General features: G+C 43.6%; 1 protein-coding gene across 1 annotated transcript in view; it reads right to left on the minus strand.

Annotated features, from left to right (window-relative positions):
• The window catches only part of Mkln1 (muskelin 1), a 327824-nt gene extending 323930 nt beyond the window's left edge, over positions 1-3894 (minus strand). The window contains exon 1 of the mRNA XM_071611871.1: positions 3755-3894. The gene's annotated coding sequence lies outside the window, so the exon portion shown is untranslated. The remainder of the gene's footprint in view (positions 1-3754) is intronic.
• Between the last annotated feature and the right edge of the window lie 17411 nt (positions 3895-21305).

The following is a 21305-nucleotide window of genomic DNA, read 5'->3' on the forward strand; positions in this document are numbered from 1 at the left end:
TTACAGGTGTGCATCACCATGCTCGGCTGTTCCCTACACTTCTAAATGTTGGCGTTTTCCTAGGGTTCTATAGCAGGTCCTCTTATTTTCTCTCACTATCCCTTCTGTCTCGGGGATTTCATCTACTTCTGTGGAACTATACTTATTCTGATGACTCTCACATAGATCTCTCTCCTGAGTTCTAGACCAATCTGTTCAATTATGTAGAAGATAGCTTCACTTTGACATCTCATGGACACTTCAAATGCAACATATTTAAAATTAATTACTTTCCTTCCTCAACCTGCTTTTCCTCATAAGGTCCCCATCTTGATGAATGATACCACTGTTCTCTGACTTACCTAAGCCATAAATCTCTCCTTATTCTTTAATCCTGCAGATATAATCAACAATCAAATTCCCTGACTCTATGCCTAGAATGTTTATTGAGTCCTTTGCTTCTTTCCATCTTCATTTTTGCTGCCTTAGGTTAGATGTCCATCTTTTCTTTCCCATAGTGCTAAAATAACCTCTTAACTAGTCTCCTTGCTCACAATATTACTAATAAATTCTGCAAACTGGAGTGCTCTTTTTAAAATGAACATGTAATCACTTCATGCTCCTTAAAATTAATTGATGGCTTTCCTTTGGCCTCAAGATAAGGTCAAATGTTTGAGGAAGATAAACAAAATCTTTCACATTACAAAAGTGTACTGATCTTTCTGGATGCATCCTTCAGGACTTCTGCCATGCATTCGTACAATGTGTTCATTGAGAACCTTTTACCTGCTGGGCACTGTCCTTTGCCTTCAAGTCTTTGGGCACACCTTTTTACTTTAAGGTCTTCACACAAGCACTTTCTTTGCCAGGAACACCTTCCCTTTGACTCGCCCAGGTGTCTGGATCACTTCCACTCATCCTTCCGTACTCCTCTCAAGATTCATCTTCTGAGCTCGGGTACCTATGACTCCCCCTGAAGAAACCACCTCCCCGTGTACTCATCTGCCTCCTCATTACGCTATAAGCTCCTGCAAGTCAGAGACTGTGGTATTATTCATCTTTGTATTCCCAAGGCCTAGCCCAGTGCCTGACCCACAGCAGGCACTCAATAATGAATAGATAAAGGGGCAGAGTTGGGTTTCAAAGTCAGGATTTTTCTTTCTGCCACAAATCTCACATTTCTTCATGCTATTTCTTAATATCTCAGATCTGAAAATTCTAAAATCTGAGTCACATGTGTTTTTACCTCTTACAAATTAAAATACAGGCAAAAAGCTCCATGAGGATTCAGCTAATTATTTCTTATATAGCTCTTTCTCTGTCATTCCACCACTTTATTCATCAAAGTACTTTGGCTTCACTACATCTAAAATAAGGAAGAGGCCTTTTTCTACACTTTTATATGTTTTGAACTTCCTACCCTGGTGCTTCCCTACCAACATCAGGCAAAGAGGGAGTAAATACGTCAGGAGCAAGGTAGCTTCTATTTATCTGGCAACTGACACTGAAGTCTGATGGATCAGCAGGGAATCATTCCCATAATCATTTATCTCAGTGTCTCTATAGATAGGTATTAAAGGTTCAGTGCTAAAATTTTAACTTTGCAAAATGTAGCTAAAATTGAAATTATGTAGTGAGGTCAAAGAACTTTGTAAATGCAAAGAAACTTAGAGGTCCTTTAGTCTAGCACTTTTAGTTATGCTTCCGTGAGGGAAACTCACTGAAAGAACTCTAGTAGCTAGCCAAAATTCATTGAGTTTGTAGAAGTGGGAGCAAGTTTCCCAACTTTGAGTGGGCAATCTTTTCTTCATGCCACATACAACTTTTCCAAGGGGCTTTTTAAATATATCAATCACATCAGAACCCAAGTACTTGCATAGTCTTATGTTTATGATATTGCCTCTGTGATACCGTTTTTATAAAGGGAAAAGAATGAGGTGGGAAAAATCCACAAAACAAGGTTCCAGGGACATAGGAGACTTGGTAAAAGAGATGATTGGTACACAAAGTGATGAGGTTTCCTATTGATAGTGTAGTCCTGTAATTACACTTTGTTCTCTGAGTGCCACAGTGCTAACCCTAATTTATTTGTCCTTCCTGGGCCTGGATTCCATTCAGTTCTATGCCTTATTTAGTCAAAATGACTTCCCCAGTTTCCATGTGTATTTTTTGGGGGGCTTCATTTTAGAAATATCATATTTAAATCTGTTTTCTACTTGAGTTTGTTTTAGTTCCAACGCTGAAGACTGAAGATTCTGGGTAAAAGAAATAAAGATGATGTGGGTTTTTTTTTTTTTTAGGCTTTACATTTCAAGAATGGATTTCTTAATAAAGTAGGTTGGCAGTCTACCTTATTCCTCAAATGATGACGTTTTCCATGGAAGTTAGTATTTAATTGGGATAATTTGTTTTCAACGGAAAGCAGAGGTTTCTTTCCAAGAGGACCAGTTTGATAATGTTTTACCAGCTAGTGCTTTGAGACCAAATATAAACCAGTTCTGAGAAACAGGAAGTGAACCTGACTGGTCTAGTCTGAGTGTCCCTGGCAGTGACGCAAATACAGAAATCAAATTAGGAAAACAAGATATGTGGGTGTGAGGCAATCGATAATAATCCAGGATGCTACAACATAGCAAGAAAGTCTTTAACCAAATGCCATTCATTTTAATAACACCCTGAGCAGTTTGATTTCCACCTAACACGCTGGTGATTAGAGAGCGGGATGAGCTTGAGTTCCCTAGCAACCGCATGTGCTTTTGAGACAGTCATTAGCCTTTCAGTTAATCCCGTCAACCCCTTACTTCTAAATGTATGACTGACATTTAAAAAAAAATTATGTTTCAGAAAGTGCTTTCTGAATTTTCTAGAAATGAAATGGAAAGGAATACTAGTACTTACAATAATAAAATAGTTACCCTGAGAATTGTATGGGGTGGGGGAGTGATGTTCCTCTGTGCCCAGCCTGGCCCTACATTTGGCTGCTGTCAATGCTAGGTTTCTAAATCCCCTGGGGGTAAAGGGCAACGGAGATGAAATCCTTCAGAGTTTAAGGCTGTCTCCTCCTGCAGCATGGAACAGTATTGAAACCTCTCTCAGAAGCTCAGCTCTGAAGGTGGGGTGAGCCAGGGGTGTGCTGTTTGCAGTTTTGCTTGATGAAGAGGCTGATGGGGGCGGGGGCTGGGTGGGAAGGAATGTAACAAATTTTCTTTCTCCTTTAAACCCAAAGAATTACCCTGGTCGAAGGAGCCTGGTGAAGGAAGGCGGTGAGGGGAGTGAAGCTCTTTTCCTATTGATTGTTTAATTGCACCAGAGGTTGTTTTTTCCAGGGCCATTGGCCAAGAGCATTATTTTTGTGGCTAAAGTGAGGCTGGGCAGGTTACCCATCCCCTTCCCTAGTTTTCAATAAGACAACCCCGAAAGCGCAGCAAGGCTAGGGGAATATGGGGTATGTTGGCTTTTGCTACTCAGCTGGACCCTAAAGCGCCAGGGCTGACGGGATGATGTTTCTCCAACCCTGAATCATTGCCTCCAGCTCAGCCCTGAGTTGGGGATGCACAACTCCACCCTCTGTGTAGCCAGGACCAACTAAGGGGCGTTATTCGAATATTAATTATTGCTGCGTTTGGCTTGCCATCCTTATTATGGCCTGGGTCCCTTTCAGCTAGACACTGGGCTCCTTCGGTTGGGCCGGGCTACCTCCAGATGCTCCCGCCGCCCCACCTAACCCCACTGCGCGCTCCCTTCCCAAGGCGACCACCTGCGCAGCCCGACTTACCCTCGGCCCCGCGGGGAGGGCCCCTCGGGGTAGCGGAGCCCTCCCTGCTCCCGGGCGGCTCTGGGGGAGCTCGGTGTTTGCCTCCAGCCCTTCGCTACCGGAGGATCAGGTTCCTCCCCTCCTCCCACTCCAGCTCCGGCCGCCGCCGCCGCCTCCTTCTTGCATGACACAGCAGAACCGCAGCTGCTGCAGCAAGTCCAAACCATCCGCCCAGGAAGCGCCGCAACCGGGACTCGGGAGGGGCGGAGGGGGCGAGGCAGTGGCCCCAGCCCGGGGGGGACACTTGGCCCCACTTTACACTACACACTCCTTTCCTAGGCCAGGGGCACTCGAACAAAATACAGCTCAAGCTGACCAGGCCGAGCCGGGAGCTATGCTGGGCTTGGCCGCAGAAGGGTTAGGACCAGAGAGGAGGGTGTGAAGGAGACCCGGGTAAGGGGCAGATCATTTCAGGTAAAGAAAGGTAAGAAGGCCCCGAAGTCAAGGGCTAAACTGTGAAGGAGATGAAAGGAGGTCAAAGAGAGGTAAGGAGGTAAAGTTGCTGAGAAGAGAGACCAAATGGGAAAGGGGTGGGGGGTTGGGATCTGCAGGATTAGGAGGACTGGGAGGGAGTATCTGGGAAGGCCTGAGCTAAGGGCCCAGGAAGAAAAAGGGCTGAATTGGGAGGCCGGAGCAGAAAAGGAAAAGGGGGAAAGAACTAGGCATGAGATTGGAAGGTAAAAATTGGGGGACTTATAGAATTAGAAGGGAGGTAGTGGCGATCATTTATCATAGTAGGTAAACTGATGAGCTGGAAAGGGAGATAGTTAAGGCAACACCAGAAGAAAGGATGATCTTCCATCTCTCTGTTAAGTTTCCTGCGAAGTTTTTCTCCCCCATAATTGCGCCAATCCAGTTTTCCTTATAAAATGGAAAAGCATGAACCAAAACGCAGAAATAGCTATCTAGCCTAGATTTATAGGATAACATCTCCTGGTCCATAAAAACTTTTAAGACAGAGACCTGGAATTTAAGGTAGAAACTCCTAAAAGGTTGTGAGTCAACAATACCGAGAGTACGTACTCAAAAGGGTTACAATTTCCACACATTTAGGACTTGAATAAGTCTTTCAAAGTTGTTTATCAAATACTTAAGTTAAATGCCAGAAATGAGGACAAAATAAGTGGTTCAAAATATCATTAAAATGCACATGTTTCTCTCTGCACACACGCACACACAATTTCTACTGTCTAGCATGTACAGCATGATTAAGGGATAAGTATATTTTTCTGATTATTTCCCACTAAACACGCATCTTACAGCAGCCAGTCTTCTTGTCACCATTTGAAAGAATGTGGTCAGAAAAGTAATGCAAAAACTGCTAGTTTGGTTTTGTCTGTACCTTCCAGGTCATATCTTCATACCTCACTTCCTGACACAAACAAGTTTTTACTGTTGTCAGCAACAAAGCCCTAATATAGCTGCGGAAGAGAAAAACTGCATTGCATTTGTCTCCTGCGAGCATCGACACAGTTACCAGAGGAATGTAATTCCAGAATGCTTTAAAACTGGTGATGATGGTAATTATGTATCAAATGCCTGATTCTATTTGTTGTTATTGTTTTGGCATTTCTGTTCTCCCACTGATGTTGTGACTGAACTCGCAGAGAGACAAATCCGGTTTTTCTTTCTGACTTTGTAATATTCAGTTAGGCCTGATAGAAAACTCATTGCTCTTGGGGGAAATAAAGTAGGAGCCACGAAATGTCATTTTAACAGAGCGTGGGTTTTGTGACTGTAGGAAAGGATTTAAGGACGCTCCTTCTGTTCGGCTTGCTATGTAATGAGCACGGGCTCCACGCACGCACCGACGCCACAGCTCCCGGATGCTGTGGCTCCCTTATCTGGGCTTCTGCAGCGCCAGAAGCCCCTTCGGGATGCTGCGAGGGGCTCCCGGTGAGTGGTGGTACAAACGCTGCGGCCGCCGCCGCCAGTCCTGCTGCTGTTGTTGCTGCTGCAGTCACGTGGGAGCCCCTTTAAGTTTCCATAGAGAGGCCTCTCCGGTGTCACATGATGGACATGATATAATGAAACAACATTGTGGAGAGGAAAGCATTAGGGGAGCCCACGGCTACAAAAACAAGTGAGTGAGAAGAGGTGGGAGGAAGAGAAACTACGCCACCTCCCCTGCAGCCCAGCGCACGCAGCAGCCTGGCGTGACAAGTGGGCGACGCCGGGGGGGCAGGGAACCGGGGGTCCTTGGCCCTGGCCGGGGACCTCGCCGCCCACCAGCGGAGAATAAGTTTTAGCCGGCAGCCCCAGCCAGCCCTGCACCTGTCTCCAGCGTCTCCATCGCTCCTCGTGATCATCCAAAGGAAATTCTCGAAGAATTTGCTTCACAAATCTACGTGCGCATCATTTTCTCCGCCGCGTCTCGTTCGGGAGGAAGGAACGAGAAAGGGATTCGAGCGGCGTGCGTTTTGCCCAAAGGTAAGTTCGGTAGGGTGGGGAAAGCCGGTCCAGCAGGACTTGGAGACGAGAATTCTGTTCTCTATTGCGATCTCAAGGGGTGTAAAAGGGGTCCCCAGAGTCCCGGAGAGGCAGCTGGGTTTGCTAGTCAATTCGAGATATTTCCCCCGTGGAGTCTCGTTAATTTCCCCCTTCGCACGCCCCGCGTTCCCACCCCCGCGCTCCCCCGGGCCCCTTCGCCGGCTCGGGAAAGGGTCTGCAGTTCCCGGCCAGGATGTTCGGCTGGCGAGCGAGGGAAGGTAGGACTGTGGCGTGAAACGGACATGTCGGAGCTATTTCGCCATGTTTGTGTTGCTAAGAGCACTTTTTTCCCCTTTGCGGTGGCTTGATGCCACATGGCTCCTCCGAGCTGCTGCCGGGTAGAGAGCGAGTGTTCTTTTTTTTTTTTCAATGTCCGCATTCCAGCTAATGTTGCGCAGATAAAATTCAAACTTGAGGTAAACAGAAGAAGAGGAGGAGGAGGAGGGGAGGGACCGCGGCGGGAGGGGGGGCTGTTTCCATTTCGAGATCCCACCTCTTCACTCCGCGGAGACCAACATCCCGAACCTAGAGCTAACTCTAGCCTTTCTCCCACGTCCCCCACCTTTGCTGTCAACAAGAAATAAGGCGGGGGGCGTGCTTACTGGAAAGGACGCAATGTCTTGGTTCTCCGGAATAAAAGCACCCCCTTGGAACCCAGACCTTTGACTCGGTCCGGCTTTTCGCCGGAGGGACGCCGGATGGCTTGGTTTGCTCTGGAGATGGGGGACGGGAGGGTGCGAGCGCTCCCGGGTGGGGTGAGGGGTGTCTGTCCCCGCGCACTCTCTGTGACTTCAGGATACTAGACCTTTTCACTTCCACCCTACCCCAGGCGCAGGTCTCCCCGCAGGCGGGGTGGGTGGGGCTCCAGGTTTCCAGAAGACAGGTTACCTAGCAGGTGTTTGGGGTGGGCATTTCTTGTCCGTAAGTCTTGCATTTGGTAGGACTGACGTGGGGAGTCTTAAAGCGAGCGTTTTGAGTAGAACTGCGTTTTTGCCCCCCCCCCCCCATTAGGGAGAAAAATCAAGATCTCCCCCCCCCCCCGCGCGCTTTAAATGTACGTTTCAGCGCGCAGCTCGGCTGCTGCGTGAGTGGCGACGGTAAGGGTGAGCTTCGTCATGTGGAAAACTGTAGGCTCCTGACAGCTTGGCGCTGTCTCCGCGCCCCGCCCTCCCCGCCCCGCGCCCCGGGCGGAAGGTGTGGGTTGGGTGGTCCGAGAAGGTTGACGTCCAAGGCGGGGTGGGGACAAGCTCGGGATCCCTCAGAGCGCCGGGGTCCGCAGCCCAGGACGCCGGCGAGCGCCGTGTCAGGGAGGAGGCGGCCACGTGAGGGGGTCTGCGGAAGCGCTGGAGCTGAAAGCTGGGGGCGAAGTGCGTAGCAGAGTCGTGACGGGGGCTGACACGCAGCGGCCGGGGCCGCCCCCAGAGCGCGGCGCGGCGGGGTTGGCTCGGCCGCTGGGCCGGGCGCCTCCCACGCAGGGCCGGCGTTCGCGCCGCGGGTGGGTGCGCACTCGCGGGCCGGCTCCCGGGAGACCGTTTCCGGGCGAGGGCCGGGAGCGCGGGCGCGGGCGGGGCCGCGCAGTAAACAAGGTGGCGCCCTCTGCCCTCCCGCCCCCGGCTGCCGGGGCGCGCGGCCGGCGGCGCCCAGAGCGGCGGAGGCGCGGCCGCGGCGCCGGGCAGTGGCGGTGGGGGCGCGCGCGTACTCGCCCGCTCCCCGCTCCCCGGCACCCCCGCGCGCTCCCGCCGCCGGGCCGGCCTCCTCTGTTTTTGTTTTGATGGAGACCGCGTGCAGCTGGCGCGTGTCAAGTCACGTGTTGGGGCGGGAGGGGGCCGGGCGTGAGGAGGGGTCGACGCCCCCGACTGACCCGGCCGCGGTGTCTCCAGGCAGGATCTTCTGGAACTGGTCGCATTTGGTCCTTGGTGACCGGTATTTGGGTTCGTCGTCACAGCCTCCACGCGGGCGTCGCCCCCCCCCCCCCCCCCCCCCCCCCGGCTGGACGCTGGTCTGCGCTGATCGACTTAGAAATCCAGGGGATCTCACAGGTGTGTTATTATTATTGAGGACCTAGAGAAAAATGTAGTTTTTAACCCTGACTGCACTTAAAACCAACCCGAGAGACTTAAAAATAATTCTGACACCCAGGCAGTCCGCACATCAACCGAACCCAAATCCAGGTGGGGCCTGGGCAGAGTGTATTTTTTAACACTCCACCCCGTGATTCTGATGGATAGTGAGGAGTGAGAACTTGAAGAGGGAACGAGCTGAATGGACTACATAGGGAAGAAATAGTAAAATTAATGAAAGTAATTAGCAGTTACTGATGTGTCACCAAGGGGGGGGGTCCCTCTCTGCCAGGCACTGTAGTTGTCCCTGTTTTACAGCCTGGGAAAGGAAAGCTTAGGAGGTTAGGTGAGAGTTGGTCTGGAAGGACACCCTGTCTAGTACCCAGGGAGGCCAATCTTGGAGCCCATGCTTTCAGCCATGAAAGTAGAGTTTAAAATGTACTTTTGCAGGGGCTGGGGATTTAGCTCAGTTGGTAGAGCACTTTCCCCATGTACTGGTTCAATCCCCAGCACCACAAAACAAAAACTAAAAAACCCACATACCTTTACTGAACTAAGACCACGTGAGTTTTTACACACACATTTCCACTGTTAAGGGTTTGGTCTGGAAAGTTTTACTTGTTTGCAAGGGAGGGATCACTTGGTGAACTCTTTAAGGCCTGCAGGCTCTCTTTTCTAGAAGTATACTGTGAAGAAAGGCAAGAGGATCCCAGTAATTTGAGGAGAACAAATTCCAAGCAAGTATAGTTTTCTGTTTTTGAGTTGAACGTATGTATAAAACGGAGGGGAAGAGTCCAGAAACTGCAGATGCTTTCCAAGCATTTACAAGAGTAGAAGGTGTGGACACGGTGTGGTTTTGGTGGTCACAGGATGGATGTAGCCCCAAAGTGCCATGCAGTGTACAATGTAAGAGAAGTTCTGCCATGAAAATTTTGGATGGGGGGGAAAAAAACCCCAAAACAAAAACCCAACTTCTTTGGTCTTGAGTAGAAAAAATTCACTTCTCTCCTTGGTTCATTTGTTTCCTTGCCAGGCAAACTCTTGGGGGAACATTGGTGTGTATGTGGGGTGGGGATGCGTGATTCACTTGTTTTGAAGTGTATTCATTGACATCTCCTTGGGATATTTCAAATAAAACAGAAAACAAGTTTCTCTCTGAAAACAAAGGATTTTAGTTTGTGTTAGTCTGGTACTGTGTCTTTTAAGGATTTTCCTTTCATTCTTCTGATTGCTATCAAATATTGTTGGTCGTATGGTATATTATAAAGCGTTAAGAACTGGTTTTCATGTTGTTTGCAGTTTTGGTGAGGGACATTTAAAGGTCCGCCCAAGCAGACCAGACATGAATGTGAGTATCTGAGGTCTGGGTGGGAGTAGGTCACTAGCCTGGGCTCCCTCTCTCCCTCCCATCCCCTTATTACCACAACAAGTTTCTTCCAGCCTTGCCAGTCCACGTGGGGTTCATTTGCATAGCTCTGCTTATTTTGCTCTTTCACTTTTGGGTACCTCCTTGAGGAAATTTTCTCAGGTTTCTCCTCAGAAACCATGGAAAAATATCCTCTCCATATCATCTCTATTTCTCAGTATCAACGTCATTACATTTATCCCAGCATATGGTATTTTTCCATGTTGCACACCCCTTCTAAGTTCGGCTGTTTAAAAGGGGCAACAGTGATTTTTTTAAATCTGTATGTCACCGTCACAAAACTTTTATTGCATCTGTCCCAATTGAATTTACTTCCATTCAAGTTACGTTATTGGTATTGGTATTTGCTCATGTCACCCATCTTCATTCTGAACTGTTCTCATCTTGTCCTTGTCTTTGAACTACTTAGCTAAAAGCACATTCTTACCCAGGATGAGAATACAGGGCTACTGACACTCTTTTAAAAGGAATAGAAAAAAAGGGGGCTGAATATAATGTTTTTCTCTTGTTTTCTAATTTTACTCTTCATCGGCCATTTGGACAGTGTGGATTTTCTTGGTGAGATATTCACTGTTGATACCACTTTTCACCTTATTTGGGCAGGAAGAAATGGTACTACATTAACTGCCATAGCAGAGACCACAGATGGTTCATCATATTTCATTAACTGTAATTTTAAGGTTCAGTATACAGAGGTATTTGTAGAGCAGCACCATCTTGGAGAGCTTTCTGGGATGATGAAAATGATTTATAAAGCTACACCACCTAGTTTGTTAGCCTCTAGTCACTTGAAGCCACTAAGCACCTTAAATGCAGCTAGTATGACATAGGAACTGAATATCTAATTGATACAGCTGCTAATGTTTTGGACAGCTCTATTACAGAGGATTTGCTTATTTTTAAATAAGCAACTATTTAACAGGTAAACATTTAAGCTAAGATACTCTACCTCTAAAAGAAAGATCTTGATTCATCTTCTAGGGTTTAACACTAATATTTCCCCTTCACAGACCATATGGTGCTTGCTGAGTGATATTTTTGACTTCTGCAAGGCCAACATTTGTCCCTTCTCTGAGCTGTTCACGAAGTTCGTGTCTCTTTTTCAGGAACACAGTGGGGAGTTTGGGAGTAATTATGATTATGAGCAATTTTTTACAAATGGACATGAGCCCTTGTTGTATAAACAAAGTGAAAGTGCTGTAAGTTGAATTAATAGTTTAATCAGACTGTGAGGGGCAGGGACAGTATTTGTCTTGCTGGTCATTGAGTCTCCAGTGCCTAGTGTAGTGTTTGGCACATAGGAATGCTCATAAATATGTGTTGAATCAAATCATTATTTGATCAAGTAATTTAATCCCTGCAGTTTAGCTTCAGAGGGTATATTGTATAGTTGGTGGTATGGCAGGTTCCCTGGAAGTATTGTTTTCTTTTTAGAGTTGAAGAAAAGGCTGAAGGCCAGTAACTACACTGACTCCCCATTTTTTGGAGAAGTGTGACCTCTCCAGGGGCACTGTCAACTCAGTGACTTTGATTTCTTTCCTGTAAGGTACATAGCACAAGTTATTACCCTCATTTGATGACAGATTGAAAAATAGTCACAAGATCTGGTGCTCAGGTCATACAGAGTGTTGGAAGTATAAATCAAATTGAAGTCATCATTTCTATTTGTGCACTAGGCCATGATACTTCTTCAGGAAAAATAAAATCACACACTGAACTACGTTAGTTAGAAATTTTGATTTGTAAAATCAAAGGTAATTATATATTTCAATGGAGTCTAAAAGAGGACTGAAAATATTAGCTCTAGAATGGCATGACATTGGGAAAACAGCTTTAGTATGAGGAACAGGAATGGAAACGTTTATTTCTTAAACCTTCAAATCGCAGTCTGAGGCGGTCCTAACACCCAAGTCATAGATTTCCCCACAAGGATATTTAACATGTAAATAGAAACAGATGTTTAATTGTAAGATAATGACTTCTAGACTTTGAAATATTTATAAAAAAGGTATATGATACATCAAACATCTGTTTCTAACAAGAACCCCAAAGCTGAAAATTGTAGATTTTATTAAATTTCATGGTAGGGTGGGGGTGTCGATGTAAGTCAAAAGACGGTTTTTACATTTATTTATTTACTATTGTTTATGTATAGTGGATTGAATTCAGGGGTACTTTATCACCGGGCTACATTTGCAGTTTTTTTTATTTCTCATTTTGATACAGGGTCTCACTAAGTTGCTGAGGCTCTCCTGGAACTTGTAATCCTCTGCTTTAGCCTTCATCTGCCACAGCTTGTTCCTGTGACACATGCTGTTTTCCTATCATTCTACCACTACATGTTCACCAACAAAACTAATTTTTTAGTAGAGCACATAAAACACAACTGGAGGTACATATCTATTGTCAAAGGAAGAAATTGGTCATAGAATACATTCTAAGACAAAATGTGAAGTTTTGAGGGGAGGGACTTCTCCTTTGACCAATTTCTAGTCCATTTGTCCTTTGTGATTACTTTTTGTTGGGGCCAAAAATATAAATAAATAAAACCCCCAAAACAAACTGTCAACCATGTGTCCCATTAATTCCTACTGTTGCCTTTGAAACCAAACCAAAACACAAGGATAACAAGGCAGAGCCCAACACTGCTAATGGCAACAAAAGTTAACCAAGCAAACAAACAACAAAAAAAAAGCCTGTGGGATTTGACTTGTTACTTTTGTGGAGAGCTCAGTCATGTGAAGGCTTTTTTTAGGTATTCCATGCTAAGTTACATAGGACAAAAAAAAAATTATCTGCCCATATGTGAGTATCTAGTAATGTTACTAGAATTAATACTGCAGACAGGGCTGGGATTGTGGCTCAGCGGTAGAGTGCTCCCCTAGCACGGGCGGGACCTAGGTTCGATCCTTAGCACCACATAAAAATAAAGGCATTGTGTTGTGTCCATCTACACCTAAAAAATAAATATTAAAAAAAATACCGCAGACAATCAAGATGTCTCTTGCCCAGAAGATCTATAGGACCAACTGCTTGGGTTCAGGTGTTTAGTTTAAGAATTACTTTGAAAGGCAGTTGAGAATGGTTTATAATGACTAGCTTTATGGAAAAATTTAAGGAAGTTACTGGCTTTATGTCATTTCTTTTATTTCTGGGGTGTGCAGTTGGATTGGACCAGTGGTTCTTAAGACTTCAGTGTGTATCAATACCACTGAGGGCTTATTGGGCCCCACCCAAAGTTTCTGACTCAGTGGATCTAGGGAGGCTCAAAAATGTGCATTTTTTACAGGTTTCCAGGTAATGCTGCTTTTAACTGCTCTGAGGGCCAGGGTTTAAGAACCATTTTATTAGGTAATCTAATGTTCTTTGCCCCTCAACCCCCACCCTTTTTCAAGTAGTAGCACCTATCATTGCTTGATTTCTCCAAGGTTATGTTATTTAAATTTTGCTGTGGTAAACTGAGTTTTAAGTTTCTTTCTTTTTTACTCATTTATTGTTGTGTTTTGTTTTGCTGCTGGGTATTAAACCCAGGGCCTTGCATATGCTCAGCTACCCAGCCTACATTCCTAGCCCCGAGATTTAGCAGTTTAAAATAGATTTCTTTTAAAACTCCAGTTGGGTATTCCTGCTTAACTAAACAAGTATCCAGTAAAAATATATTAAAATATTAATAATATTGCTAAGTGACCAAACTGTTTGCCACTCCCTTAAACTTTTAAAGTTGTATTACATCTAAACAAGTGCCTTGTAGCCTTTTAAGATATGGCTACAGAGTATAATGTAGCACATTATATAATTGTGGGCTTACAAAATAAAAGGATTTATGAGAAATAGGTTTGTTTTTTTTTGTTGTTGTTGTTGTTGAAACTTCATGGGTCCATAGCTGACAGTTGCAGTGTTTAGTCAGACATCTCTTAGGATAACTGCCCCCTGGAAGAGCCATGGTGTGTAGGAAGGAGATGCCCAGAGGGGATGACCTGGACATCAGATACAGTCATTCCCTTTTTATGCATTTTGGGAAATCATATAGCTCTGAAGGACTGGAATCTCTTGGAAGGGGAATGGAGGTACAGGAGACTTGTCTTAAAGCAACCCTCGCATAGCAAGATATGTGTTCAGCAAGGTGGGGCTGGTGGAGAACCCAAGGCCTGTGAGAGGGCAGGTAGTGCTCTGGAACTGCTGTGTGAAGTCTTGACTCCTAGGGACCAAGAGGCAGATGGACTCAGGGTCTGAGGCAGTTGAAGCAGTGGGCTTGACCATGTATGCTAAGGTGAGTAGATTATTGGAGAGGAAAGATAAGGAAGACTTTGGGGGAGGGGGGACATGGATAACCTTTTCTGAGAGTAGGGAAATACAGCCAAGCAGATGAGGAGTAGGGAATGGGAGGAGAAAGAGGAAATGTTTTAAGTTTTAAAACTTTTAAAAGACGTATTAACTATATCAAGACTGCTTTTAATAGCATAGGCTTTTTTTGTTAGAAAATAATAAATTAGTGAGTTTTCCTTTTTTATCTCCGATGAGTGTCACCAGATACTATTATTTGACCTATGTCAATGGTTTTCCAAATCTATGCCCGGAACTCAGGCAGTGCTTACATTTTTAGATGGCTTAATAATGGTTAACTTGCTCAAATCAGATTTCTGAAAGGCACACATGATACTTGTTCCTGAGTGTGTTTTAGGGATTAAGAAGCAAACCATTTGGGCAGCATAGGCCATAAAGCTGGGCCAAGGTAGAGACTCGCTGCTTTTCACATCCACATGTTTTAGTTTTGTCTAAACTGCTTTTATGAAATGGTTGAACCTTAAAACTGTGGAGTTGATGTAGTATGCATGTAATTGATTTTAAACTAGGTTTCATGGATATAGCTCTAAATTTTGATCTGTTTGTTACTTTGAGAAGAACTGCATGTGATTTACTACTGAGGTCTACAAGTTTTTTATTTTATTTTTGGTGGTAGGAATCAAAATGCGGTCATTTCTTGAATCATATCTGTGACATAATCTTAACATCTAAATCTGTGAAGCTGTTTTGAGTTCTTTCGACTTGACAGTTTGGGGCTGGAGTTGGCAGTTTGAGTGAGCGCTGAGACAACTATGAGCCAATTGTTATTGTGTGGTTCCCTCCCTCTGTCCTCCCTGGGGTTTGACCCTCTGACCCCTTCCTTAAGACCATTAAGAAGTCTCCTATATTTAGAGAGTTAACATGTTGAAGACACTTTATGTGTATATTTTTTTTCCTTTTCTTCCAACTCCTGAGGTTTGTTTCTCAGTCAGGCATTTGGTTCTCCTGTTAGCTACTTTTGACCGAAGTCTCCCATGTGGGTTTCCTTTAGTCCTACCTCCACATTTTCCTCCTCCTCTTTTCCTTTCAGAAGTTCTTTTTCTGTTCTTTGGCAATCTTAGTTTGGTGAAAATAGAACTGAGGTGGAATTGTGTTAGTCACCTTTAACAGTGATTAATGGCTGCTTGAATACTGTGCTGTGTGCTTCAGTCTTTCCATGAATTCTGGTTTTCACTGGCTGTGGGAGTGCGTCTGTGCTCCTCTGTAAGATGAGGACATGGATGGAGAAAAACTTTTCTGCTGCTCAGATACTAGATGGAGTTTACTAACATGGTGATAAGGTTGCAGACCCTCATAGGAGCACTGTAAATTTCTGAAGGATGCCTGTGAATGGAAAATGGGGAGATGTTTTTGAGGCTCAGTGTGAGAAGACCCAGGACTTGAACCAGACTGTTTGCAGTGTGGCCGGCCCTCCTCCTTCTGGAGTTAGAGTGGGTTACACGGGCACCTTTCTGCCTACTGTTGCCATCTGCCTTGAGGCCACAGCAGTCCAATCTGAACCCACCACTTGGGAAAAGTTGCCCACCCTTTTTTTTTAATATTTATTTTTTAGTTGTAGTTGGACACAATACCTTTATTTCATTTATGTATTTTATGTGGTGCTGAGGATCGAATCCAGGACCTCACTCCTCGCCCGTACTAGGCGAGTGCTCTACTGCTGAGCCACAACCCCAGCCCAAGTTGCCCATCTTGACCCACTCAACTTGGAACATTCTGCTGCCTTTCATCTCCCAGCAGGAGGCAGCCTTCTTCTATAGACATCCTTTCAGTGGTGATATTTAAACCACTTGGGGAGTTTCTAGGAACTTGCTTAGCACTGGAACTACCATGTGCATGTGTGCATGCACACACACTAAAAAAAACCCCTCAGATAGTTCTCTTGCACAGTTGTACATGGCCTGTGACTTGAGTGCTTGTGTCCTGTTCCGAGAGGAGTTTTTGTTAGAAGGCACTGAGAATATTTTTGTTATGTTCACAACTACGCCAGGCTGCTTATCTCTCCACTGTCAAGGCCAGTGGCAGTTGTTTTTGCTTTCTGATTTATATTGATGTATTATGCAGTCATTGCACATACTGTTCCGTTTTTTTAAAAATTTGTGATTAGTTTTTGTTTCCAAAGAGTTTAATTATTGCTGTGCTAAGAACATTTAGTAATCCTTTTCCTCAGTGTGATTCTATTTCTTTAACTTTTCCTATTTTGTAGCTTTTCAGAATTTTATCATACTACTTTATATAGGCTCTATCACAGAAGAATAGTGATGGCTCTTCAATCTTAGTATTTCTTGCCTGAAAATGCAGATATTTGGTAGGAACGAGTGAAATATATGTGGGTGTGCGTATGTCGTATTTTATATATATATATATATATACACACACACACACACACACACACATATATACACATACACACACAGAAACACACACACATACAGGTATATATATATTATATGAATGCCATCATAGCTTTTTTTTTGGATTTTATCTTTGAAATATGTAATTTACGCCTTTTAGTTTGTGAAGTTTCTGTGCTAATGTATGTATATGCTTCTCCTATTTTCATGGGAAGAGATACCAAAATCTCCCTTTGCTCCCACTCTAAATTGAGATTCCTTCTGTTGCTAATTTAACTCTTTTTGAAAAGGAACAGAAGGGTTTACCTTTTGCCATTTTATCTCTGTTACTACCTAAAAAGCAGTTTGCAACAAGGACTTTATAGGCTTAATGAGTGAATCAGTACCCCCATTTAATCATCTATATCATCTGCAGAATATTTTCTAGATTCATGTTTTTCAGAAAGATCAGAGCTGGAGATTTAACTCAGTGGTAGAGAATGTGTTTAGCATGCGTGAGGCCCTGGGTTCCATCGCCAGCACCACAAAAAATAAATCAAAGATTTGGGATTCCAAACAGTGGAATTGCTCTAAAACTTTCTAAAGATCACCCTTGTAGTAACTGCAGAGTGTTTGCTCTTGTGTGTGGGACATAGTGGCAGCATGATATCCTGGGATCATTCTTGTCCCAGTGGTTACAGCCCCTTAACCCAGACAGCAGCCCTACATTCTTGTGGAAAGCCACAGTGGCATCCGGAGAGTCTACTGGAAGTGCCTGTGTTCTGACGGTATTTTTGTTGTTGTTGGAGGGCGGTGTTTGTTTTCGAGCAAGGACTTGGAATTTTATAAGTATACATATCATTTGCTAAACACATTTTCCCACCAGCATGCTCTTTTGGAGTAAGAGACCTGAGTAAGAGACCTAAGCACTGGCAAGATTCCTCAAGAGGAACATGCAGAGTCGTGGATGTTACAGGTAAACCATCGAGCATATTTTGGTTTGTGGACTCTGGGTTACTTTTCAAGTGTTAGAATCTTCCTGATCCAGAATTGAAGGCTGAAAGCAGACACAAGTAAACATGTTCCTGCTGGGTAAACTTTCTGTCCAAATCTAAACAAAAAGAAAACAAATAAAAACCTTAAAAGTATCTGAACTCTATCTGAAATTTCTGTGGGATGTTGCTATGCCCTCCGTGCTGGCAGCCAGTTTGGGGGCATTCCTCTCCTCATTTATTCTTTTTTTTTTCTTTTGCAGTACCAGGGATGAAACCCAGATGTGCTAGGCAAGTGCTCTGCCACTGAGCTGTATTCCCACTTATTCTTTTTCTTCTTCCCTCACTTGGTTTCCCAACTTTTTTTCTTTGTTTTTTTTTTTTTTTCCTGTTTTCTTCTGTTCTCCTTTCCCTTTGGCTTTTGCATTGATGGCCTAATAACAACTTACCTTTTTTAGCCTAATGACAGTCCTAAGCTAAAGACAACTTTTACTCTGATGTTGAAGATTGTAGTCTGTGAAACTCTATAAAGGTACAAAGTATTTCTGAAGAGTTTAGTGTTTATGTAACAGTTTCATCTCTAATGGAATATACCTGTGAAATGCAGAGCTCCAAGGTCTTTTGAATGTTTCAGTAGGTATTCTAATAGGTTTCAGATGGAAGTTTGAAGGCCACTCTGCCAAAATTTAGGTAATAGTAATCATGTAGATAATGAATTTCAGGATTTTTTTAATGTATTTTTTTGTGGTACTGAGGATAGAATCCAGGTGTAGTTCACATCTAGCTACGTCCCCATCCTGTTTAAATTTTGGAGAGGATCTCCCTAAATTGCCCAGACTGGCTTTGAATCTGGCATCATCCTGTCTCAGTCTCCTAGAGTCAATAAGATTACAGGCTATGCCACCATGCCCAGCTAGGATTCTTTCTATTTATGAAAATTTTCGTAAACAAAAATATCATTTGGATTACACTAATGTTTTTTAAATTGTTTAAACTGTAACAGTTTGGTTTCAAAATGTAATAGTCAAATTTGTGTCAAATAGGAACTATGACTTGTGCCATAGGCAAGGATCATAGAATAGTCTAACTCTCGTGGCCTTCAGAGCTAATTGAATTCAGTCTTGTTTGATAGATGAGACAATTTACTTAAATTTGCATACCTGGTTAGTAGCATAATTGACTACAGTTAGATGTTCCCCTCCTTATCCATTGTGCTTTTGGGGCAGAGGGTCAAAGTTAGGAGATTTAGATATAAAATTGGCAGAACAGCATGAGAAGAGCATTTGAGTAATAAAGTAGCTTTGATTTCAACATTTTGTAAGTTACAAGATGTTGGAATAGGGGTTTAGACTCTTTGGAATTGAATTATTGGAAGGTTGTATTTGAGGGTGCCTCCCAAGTCTGTGATGTGGCCAGAGGTGGAAAAAATTAGATTTAGCTGCTGCTTGTTGTGTATTAGTGCAGTTTGTTAGTGTTTTATCTTCAGTAGATCTCATTCCTATTTTTTAGTAGAGAGCATTCTTATTCTGAAATTTTTTGGTAGAGAAGACAGATGCCATAGTCAAGAAGGATAGGAAAGGGGCCTAGGGTTGTGGCTCAGTGGTAGAGCACTTGCCTAGTATGTGAGGGACACTGGGTTCAATTCTCAGCACCACATATAAATAAATAAAATAAAGGCCCATCAACAACTAATAAAAATATTTTTTTTTAAAAAAGAGAAGGATAAGAGACTTAAGATGCATTAATAATACTAGAAAAAGCTGGGTGCAGTGGTGCATACCTATAATTCTAGCAACTAAGGAGGCTGAGGCAGGAGGATTGCAGATTTGAGGCCAGCCTAAGTAATTTAGCAAGGCCCTAAGTAAGCTAGTGAGACCTTATCTCAAAAGAAAAACTAAAAAGGGGTGGGATTGTAACTCAGTGGTAAATTACCCCTGGGTCCAATCCCCAGTACCAACCAAACAAACAAAGCATTGGAGAAAAGCCCAGGAGACTGGAGATGTTCTCTGAGAAGATATCATAGTGAGTTTTGAGACCTGCTTCCCATTGTTTAGGAATATAGCCTTTCTTTAACTGTTTAAAATAACCCATTATTCAATAAATACTTCCTTTTGAGTGGTGGGGGTGCTGGGGATTGAATACAGGTGTGCTCTACCACTGAGCTCCACCTCCAGCTCTTTTTAGTTTTTTCTTTTGAGATAGGTTCTTACTAAGTTGTTGAGACTGGCTTTGAATTTGAGGTCCTCCTGCATCAGCCTCCAAAGTCACTGGGATTATGGGCATGCACCACCATGCCAAACATCAGTAAATACTTTTTTTGAACACACCTGTCATGCGCCTAGCATTGAACCAGATGCTGTGGGTATTACAAAAGAATTGGTCATCTAGGGCTTTTCTGTCTACGATATAGTCATTTCCTCTCTAGTGGGGTTCTCAGTGCACAGGCCATGAAATGGGAGGTTCAGTGAATGTCTGAGAGCCCCAGAGGGTGTTGTAGGCAAGAAGAGAGAAGGAGGACCACGGCAGTAGGTGAAGACCCAAGAACCATGACATTTGAGCAGTTTGAAGGACTGGTAGTTAAGAACAGCTGAAGAACAGGTGCACATTTCCTTTGGGGAGAGCTCAGGGATATGGCTGGGCAAGGTTAAGATTTAGGCTCAGGAGTTGGGAAAAGAACATTTTATGGTGTAAGGTGGCACACAAGGAGAATCCCTTGGAAATACCACAGAGTATTTATTGTAAACACTTACAACTTTAGAAAAATAATACTGTAAAGACCTGTATACCCTTTATCCAGATTCACCAGTAGTTACCATTTCACCATACTCACCCACATGCATGCTCTGGGTGGGTTTCCAGAGCATGAAAACTCAATGTGGCAAGGTTGTACATTTATATCACTGGCCTCACTTACTACTTGAGTGCTAGTTGCAGACATCACATTTCACTTTTAAACCCTTGCTAAGGAGGACTTTCCTTCACAGGTGCAACAGTTACCACCCAAGCAGCTTCATGTTGCTGCTGTAATATGGCTTAACATAGAGAAAATGTTGAAATTTGGGGAAGGTGTATTTTTTTTTTTAAAATTTAAAATAAAGCAGACTAATTTGGCACAACACATATTGAATGAATTGGTGGGACCAGAGACTAGAACCACAGAAACCAGGTTATACATATTTAAAGAGTCATATGTAGCTATAAAAATAGAAAGAGGCAGCTCATTGTATCCTGATATGCTTTCTTGTTTAAGATAAAATCTTAAGGAAGAGCAAGGCAAAGGAGAATGTGCAAGAGAATTTATAAACATTTGCACATAGAGGGTTGTAATATCTCTGGAAGGATAGAAAATGAATTGTAGCATCTCATGTCTTTAAGAGAAAGAATTAGGTATTTGGGGGACAAGGAGATTTTTCCTGAATACCATTTTTTACCTTTTGAATTCTGTTTTACTTTTTGAATCTTATAATTATGTTACTTTAAAAAACATAAACAGTAGATAAACAGGTATGGACTTATTGTGATTATTATTAGTTTTGTAGTGTGCAGAATATTTCTTATTGTATCCTAAACAAATTTAGAGGAGATGTGAAGCCAAGAAGATGGAGGAAAATTTTTATTTTCTCAGTTTTAGAAGGTGTCCTAGTCCATCAGGGCTGCTGAAAGAAACTACCACACATAAGCTGAAGGGCTTATGAACAACATAAATGTATTTCTCACATTTCTAGAACCTGGAAGCCCCAAATAAAGCACAGTTAGCCTCCCTGTCTGGTGAGTGCTAGCTTCCTGACATGTACATAGATGGCGTCTTCTTGCTGTGTCCTCAAGGTGGCAGAGAGGAAAGGAATCCCAGAGTCCCATTCATGAGTGCTC

This window comes from Marmota flaviventris, chromosome 1 (genome assembly GCF_047511675.1).
Source record: "Marmota flaviventris isolate mMarFla1 chromosome 1, mMarFla1.hap1, whole genome shotgun sequence".
Lineage (NCBI taxonomy): Eukaryota > Metazoa > Chordata > Mammalia > Rodentia > Sciuridae > Marmota > Marmota flaviventris.